Genomic DNA, 6,380 nt, shown 5'->3' with positions numbered 1-6,380 from the left:
CGAGGGCGCAAGAGGAAGAGAGAGAGAGACGAGAAGAGAGAGAGAGAGAAGGGAGAGAGAGAGAGAGAAGAGAGAGAGAGAGAAAGAGGAGAGAGAGACAGGGAGAGCGGAGGGCATGAGAGACAGTCAGAGCGAGACAGTGAGTGACAGAGAGAGAGAGTGAAGCAAGGCGTGAGTGACAGAGCGAGACAGTGAGAGCAAGGCGTGAGTGACAGAGAGACAGTGAGAGCAAGGCGTGAGTGACAGAGCGAGACAGTGAGAGCAAGGCATGAGTGACAGAGCGAGACAGTGAGAGCAAGGCGTGAGTGAGAGAGAGAGACAGTGAGAGCATAGATGTGAGTGACAGAGAGAGACAGTGAGAGCAGGTCGTGAGTGACAGAGCGAGACAGTGAGAGCAAGGCGTGAGTGAGAGAGAGAGACAGTGAGAGCATAGATGTGAGTGACAGAGAGAGACAGTGAGAGCAAGGTGTGAGTGACAGAGAGAGACAGTGAGAGCAAGGCGTGAGTGACAGAGCGAGACAGTGAGAGCAAGGTGTGAGTGACAGAGAGAGACAGTGAGAGCAAGGCGTGAGTGAGAGCGAGACAGTGAGAGCAAGGGGTGAGTGACAGAGAGAGACAGTGAGAGCAAGGCGTGAGTGACAGAGCGAGACAGTGAAAGCAAGGCGTGAGTGACAGAGCGAGACAGTGAGAGCAAGGCGTGATGACAGAGAGACAGTGAGAGCAAGGCGTGAGTGACAGAGCGAGACAGGTGAGAGCAAGGCATGAGTGACAGAGAGAGACAGTGAGAGCAAGGCGTGAGTGACAAGGAGAGACAGTGAGAGCAAGGCGTGAGTGACAGAGCGAGACAGTGAGAGCAAGGCGTGAGTAAAAGAGAGAGACAGTGAGAGCAGGTCGTGAGTGACAGAGCGAGACAGTGAGAGCAAGGCGTGAGTGAGAGAGAGAGACAGTGAGAGCATAGATGTGAGTGAGAGAGAGAGACAGTGAGAGCAAGGTGTGCGTGACAGAGAGAGACAGTGAGAGCAAGGCGTGAGTGACAGAGCGAGACAGTGAGAGCAAGGTGTGAGTGACGAGAGAGACAGTGAGAGCAAGGCGTGAGTGAGAGCGAGAGACAGTGAGAGCATAACTGAGTGAGAGAGACAGTGGAGCAAGGCGTGAGTGACAGAGAGAGACAGTGAGAGCAAGGCGTGAGTGACAGAGCGAGACAGTGAGAGCAAGGCGTGAGTGACAGAGAGAGCAGTGAGAGCAAGGCGTGAGTGACAGAGAGAGACAGTGAGAGCAGGTTGTGAGTGACGGAGCGAGACAGTGAGGCAAGGCGTGAGTGACAGAGCGAGACAGTGAGAGCAAGCATGAGTGACAGAGAGAGACAGTGAGAGCAGGCGTGAGTGACAGAGAGACAGTGAGAGCAAGGCGTGAGTGACAGAGCGAGACAGTGAGAGAAGGCGTGAATGGCAGGTGTGAGTGACAGAGAGAGACATGAGAGCATAGACGTGAGTGAGACGTGAGACAGTGAGGCAAGGCTGAGTGACAGAGAAGACAGTGAGAGCAAGGCGTGAGTGACGAGAGAGACAGTGAGAAGCAAGGAATGAGTGACAGAGAGAGACAGTGAGAGCAAGGCGTGAGTGACAGAGCGAGACAGTGAGAGCAAGGCGTGAGTGACAGAGAGAGACAGTGAGAGCAATGCGTGAGTGACAGAGAGAGACAGTGAGAGGCATAGATGTGAGTGACAGAGAGAGACAGTGAGAGCAGGTCGTGAGTGACAGAGCGAGACAGTGAGAGCAAGGCGTGAGTGAGAGAGAGAGACAGTGAGAGCATAGATGTGAGTGACAGAGAGAGACAGTGAGAGCAAGGTGTGAGTGACAGAGAGAGACAGTGAGAGCAAGGCGTGAGTGACAGAGCGAGACAGTGAGAGCAAGGTGTGAGGACAGAGAGAGACAGTGAGAGCAAGGCGTGAGTGAGAGCGAGACAGTGAGAGCAAGGTGTGAGTGACAGAGAGAGACAGTGAGAGCAAGGCGTGAGTGACAGAGCGAGACAGTGAAAGCAAGGCGTGAGTGACAGAGCGAGACAGTGAGAGCAAGCGTGAGTGACAGAGAGACAGTGAGAGCAAGGCGTGAGTGACAGAGGCAGACAGTGAGAGCAAGGCATGAGTGACAGAGAGAGACAGTGAGAGCAAGGCGTGAGTGACAAGGAGAGACAGTGAGAGCAAGGCGTGAGTGACAGAGCGAGACAGTGAGAGCAAGGCGTGAGTAAAAGAGAGAGACAGTGAGAGCAGGTCGTGAGTGACAGAGCGAGACAGTGAGAGCAAGGCGTGAGTGAGAGAAGAGAGCAGTGAGAGCATAGATGTGAGTGAGAGAGAGAGACAGTGAGAGCAAGGTGTGCGTGACAGAGAGAGACAGTGAGAGCAAGCGTGAGTGACAGAGCGAGACAGTGAGAGCAAGGTGTGAGTGACCGAGAGAGACAGTGAGAGCAAGGCGTGAGTGAGAGCGAGAGACAGTGAGAGCATAGACGTGAGTGAGAGAGACAGTGAGAGCAAGGCGTGAGTGACAGAGAGAGACAGTGAGAGCAAGGCGTGAGTGACAGAGCGAGACAGTGAGAGCAAGGCGTGAGTGACAGAGAGAGACAGTGAGAGCAGGTGTGAGTGACGGAGCGAGACAGTGAGAGCAAGGCGTGAGTGACAGAGCGAGACAGTGAGAGCAAGGCATGAGTGCAGAGAGAGACAGTGAGAGCAAGGCGTGAGTGACAGAGAGACAGTGAGAGCAAGGCGTGAGTGACAGAGCGGAGACAGTGAGAGCAAGGCGTGAATGGCAGGGTGTGAGTGACAAGAGAGACAGTGAGAGCATAGACGTGAGTGAGACGTGTGAGACAGTGAGAGCAAGGCGTGAGTGACAGAGAGAGCAGTGAGAGCAAGGCGTGAGTGACAGAGAGAGACAGTGAGAGCAAGGCGTGAGTGACAGAGAGAGACAGTGAGAGCAAGGCGTGAGTGACAGAGCGAGACAGTGAGAGCAAGGCGTGAGTGACAGAGAGAGACAGTAGAGCAATGCGTGAGTGACAGAGAGAGACAGTGAGAGCAGGTTGTAATGACGGAGCGAGACAGTGAGAGCAAGCGTGAGTGACAGAGCGAGACAGTGAGAGCAAGGCGTGAGTGACTGAGAGAGACAGTAGAGCAAGGCGTGAGTGACAGAGAGAGACAGTGAGAGCAAGGCGTGAGTGATAGAGCGAGACAGTGAGAGCAAGGCGTGAATGGCAGGGTGTGAGTGACAGAGAGAGACAGTGAGAGCATAGATGTGAGTGAGACGTGTGAGACAGTGAGAGCAAGGCGTGAGTACAGAGAGAGACAGTGAGAGCAAGGCGTGAGTGACAGGGAGACATGAGACAGCGTAGTGACAGAGAGAGACAGTGAGAGCAAGGCGTGAGTGAGAGCGAGAACAGTGAGAGCAAGGCGTGAGGACAGTGAGAGAAGTCGTGAGTGACAGAGAGAGACAGTGAGAGCAAGGCGTGAGTGACAGGGGAAACAGTGAGAGCAAGCGTGAGTGACAGAGAGAGACAGTGAAGCAAGGTGTGAGTGGACAGGAAAGACAGTGAGAGCAAGGCGTGAGAGACAGAGAGAGACAGTGAGAGCAGGCGTGAGAGACAGAGAGAGACAGTGAGAGCAAGGCGTGAGGACAGAGAGAGACAGTGAGAGCAGGCGTGAGTGACAGAAGAGACAGTGAGAGCAAGCGTAGTGACAGAGCGAGACAGTGAAGCTAGGCGTGAGTGACAGAGAGAGACAGTGAGAGCAAGCGGAGTGAGAGCGAGAACAGAGACAAGGCGTGAGTGACAGTGAGAGCAAGTCGTGAGTGACAGAGAGAGACAGTGAGAGCAAGGCGTGAGTGACAGGGAAAGACAGTGAGAGCAAGGCGTGAGTGACAGAGAGAGACAGTGAGAGCAAGGCTGAGTGACAGGGAAGACAGTGAGAGCAGCGTGAGAGACAGAGAGAGACAGTGAGCAAGGCGTGAGAGACAGAGAGAGACAGTGAGACAAGCGTGAGTGACAGAGAGGACAGTGAGAGCAAGCGTGAGTGACAGAGAGAGACAGTGAGAGCATAGACGTCAGAAGGTCTTAGCCTTCTGTTGTTCTAACCCACCTCACTGACGTCGATGCCGTTGTTGACAGACCAGGTGGTCTGGAAGCACTCCAGCATGCGTTGCTCCAGGGCCTTGGGCAGGCGGTGGACCCGGATGAAGTCCTTCAGGTCCTTGGTACGGGTGTGGTAGAGGGAGCGCCGAGAGTACATCCTCTGAATGATGGCTGTCACGTTACCAAACACCACCGCATGCATCAGGGCTGGAGGCAGAGGGACAAGGACTGGTTAATGTGGTGTGTGTGTGTGTGTGTGTGTGTGGTGTGTGTGTGTGTGTGTGTGTGTGTGTGTGTGTGTGTGGTGTGTGTGGTGTGTGTGTGTGTGGTGTGTGTGTGTGTGGTGTGTGTGTGTGTGTGTTGTGTGTGTGGTGTGTGTTGTGTGTATCTGTGTTTGAGTGTGTGTTCAATTTAAGAAGAATCAGTATTATATTAATACATAACGATAGAAACAGAAAACAGTTTCATATACAGTGCATTCAAAAAGTATTCAGACCCCTTTCCTTTTTCCAAAAATGAAAAAGGGGAATGGGATAAACACATTTTTCCCCTCATTAATCTACACATAATACCCCATAATGACAAAGCAAAAACAGATTTATAAAAAAAACAGACCCTTTGCTTCATATGGCGCTCAGGTGCATTCTGCTTACATTGATCATCCTTGAGATGTTTCTACAACTTGACTGGAGTCCACCTGTGGTAAATTCAATTGATTGGACATGATTTGGAAAGGCACACACCTGTCTATATAAAGTCCCACAGTTGACAGCATATGTCAGAGTAAAAAGCAAGCCATGAAGTCGAAGGAATTGTCCGTAGAGCTCCGAGACAGGATTGTGTCGAGGCACAGATCTGAGGAAGGGTACCAAAATATTTTTGCAGCATTGACGCTCCCCAACAACACAGTGGCCTCCATCATTCTTAAAATGAAGACATTTGGAACCACCAAGACTCTTCTACTCTGCAGCACTCCACCAATCAGGCCTTTAAGGTAGAGTGGCCAGACGGAAGCCACTCCTCAGTAAAAGTCACATGACAGCCCACTTGGAGTTTGAAAAAAGGCACCTAAAGACTCTCAGACCATGAGAAACAAGATTCTCTGGTCTGATGAAACCAAGATTGAACTCTTTGGCCTGAATGCCAAGCGTCACGTCTGGAGGAAACCTGGCACCATCCCTACAGTGAAGCATGGTGGTGGCAGCATCATGCTGTGGGGATGTTTTTCAGCGGCAGGGACTGGGAGACTAGTCAGGATCGAGAGAAAGATGAATGGAGAAAAGTACAGAGAGATCCTTGATGAAAACCTGCTCCAGAACGCTCAGGACCTCAGACTGGGGCGAAGGTTCACCTTCTAACAGGACAGCGACCTTAAGCACACAGCCAAGACAACGCAGGAGTGGCTTCGATACAAGTCTCTGAATGTCCTTGAGTAGCCCAGCCAGAGCCTGGACCTGAAAATAGCTGTGCAATGACGCTCCCCATCCAACCTGACAGAGCTTCAGAGGATCTGCAGAGAATAATGGGAGAAACTCCCCAAATACAGGCGTGCCAAGTTTGTAGCATCATACCCAAGAAGACTTGAGGCTGTAATCGCTGCCAAAGGTGCTTCAACAAAGTACTGAGTAAAGGGTCTGAATACTTACATAAATATGATATTTAAGTTTTTTATTTTTAATACATTTAACAAAAACCTCTTTTTGCTTCGTCATTATGGGGTGTTGTGTGTAGATTGATGAGGGGGTAAAACGATTTAATCAATTTTAGAATGAGGCTGTAACGTAGCAAAATGTGTAAAAAGTCAAGGGGTCTGACTACTTTCCAAATGTACTGCACATATATATAGATATTAGATGCACAATAATCTAATGTACCAAGCTCAGAGATCAGGAAGTTATCTGTTACCCCTGAGCCGGAAAATAGCTGTCAGTCATACCTAAAGGAGGTACACTGCTCACAGCATTTCAATAGCATACCCCTGCCAAAATAGAGATGTGCCAATCTCACTGCCTCTCTCTCTCTCTCTCTCTCTCTCTATGCTGACAACTACTGCGGAGGGGTGAGGAGATGAGGTTCCAGTCTGACTCTGATCTGCAGTCTGAGAGTTGCACACACACACTGACTCTGCACTCTTTCCTCTGATTTCCTTTATTATAGCTTCTCCTTCTCTCTCTGTGTCTGATTACGGCTCACCTCTTTCTACCACTCTCTCTCTCTCTCTCTCTCTCTCTTCTCCTCTCTCTCTCTCTCTCTCTCTCTCTCTCTCT

The 6,380-nt window shown here is 51.1% G+C and overlaps 1 pseudogene; it reads right to left on the bottom strand.

The window, feature by feature from the left end:
• LOC112070137 (voltage-gated delayed rectifier potassium channel KCNH8-like) overlaps positions 1-6,380 on the bottom strand; it is a 193,479-nt pseudogene that overhangs the window by 21,591 nt on the left and 165,508 nt on the right.

The sequence above is a fragment of the Salvelinus sp. IW2-2015 genome, unplaced genomic scaffold (genome assembly GCF_002910315.2).
Source record: "Salvelinus sp. IW2-2015 unplaced genomic scaffold, ASM291031v2 Un_scaffold1233, whole genome shotgun sequence".
Taxonomy (NCBI): domain Eukaryota; kingdom Metazoa; phylum Chordata; class Actinopteri; order Salmoniformes; family Salmonidae; genus Salvelinus; species Salvelinus sp. IW2-2015.
The sequence above is the reverse complement of the archived record's forward strand: the minus strand, read 5'-3'. Positions and strand labels throughout refer to the sequence as shown.